This window comes from Balaenoptera borealis (genome assembly GCF_965194805.1).
Source record: "Balaenoptera borealis genome assembly, chromosome: 1".
Classification (NCBI taxonomy): Eukaryota; Metazoa; Chordata; class Mammalia; order Artiodactyla; family Balaenopteridae; genus Balaenoptera; species Balaenoptera borealis.
In genome coordinates, this window is record NC_138860.1 from 151244928 (window position 1) to 151246163 (window position 1236).

Genomic DNA, 1236 nt, shown 5'->3' on the forward strand with positions numbered 1-1236 from the left:
GCATGATGCTTTACACACTCCAATTCTCACCTCCACTCTGTAAAGTAAATATTTTTCCAGTCTACAGACAGTATGACTGAAGCTCAGAAACACTGCATAATTTGTCTGAGGTCACACAGCTATTAAATGGCAAAGTCAGGATTTGAACCCAGGACTGTGTGATATCAAAACTGATTTTTCTCACATTACTCCTGCTCCCCACCCCATTGCCTCCCATGAATCTGGTACTTGAAGGCCTTCTAGCTCACATTTTAAGTAGTGCCTAGCAACCCCAAGAAAGGTAAAGCTTAGATTCTTTGAATGTCAGAACTGAAAGGGCTCTGAAAGCTCATCTAGCCCCAAATGGCCTCCTTTTCCCCATTTACAGATGGGAAAACTGAGGTCCAGAGAGAGGATATGACATGGCAGGACCATTTACAGGTTTGTGGCAGAGCTTGAGTCAGGCTCCTTTCTTTCTGCTGTTTTCCCAGACTATTCCAGGCCACATTGCAACTTGGCAACTAGAGGGTTTTTAGAATTCAACCCTCTCATTGTACAGATGGGAAAACTGAGACCTAGAGAGGAGAGGTGGTTTCCCCAAAGTCACACAGTGAGTCAGTGGCAGAGATGTTTGTTGAACCCAGGTCTCTTACCTCCATAAAGGATGCACTGGCCACTGATGCAAGCTGCCAAGTGTCAGGTGGCCAGCAGGTAATCATACCAGTGGCCTCAGGGACAACATGAGCTTTTGGAATCTCAGACTTCGCATAAAAAAAGGGCACATTAAAATATGTGGGAATTGTGGTTGATTGAATTGGAGAATCATTGAATTAGTGACATAAACAGGTGTGAGGGGGAGAGCTAATGGTGACGGCAAAGACCATTGTCAAAGTACAAAATCAGACAGAAAGAAACCAGAATTCAGATGAGGGACTGAATGATGCAGAAGTCACAAGGTCTGTGTGTGTGTGTGCACGCGTGTGTGTGAATGTTAATTCTGTCAGTTCTCAGACTTGACCATGAAAACTTGGCTGAAGAGACATTCTGAGACAAAGGGCCTCTGTGCCCAGCTGGCTCAGGCTTGCTGAGGAACAGCCTGCTGCTCAGGCTTATGACTGATAAGCTATTGGGACCATCTGTGGATTGTGGATACTTGGACATGCTGGGCCTGAGGAAGAATCACCCTGGACAGATGCCCAAACCCAAGAGGCCTGATCCAGCTGGCCTTTCCAGGTCTCAAGTACAAACTGATGGCAA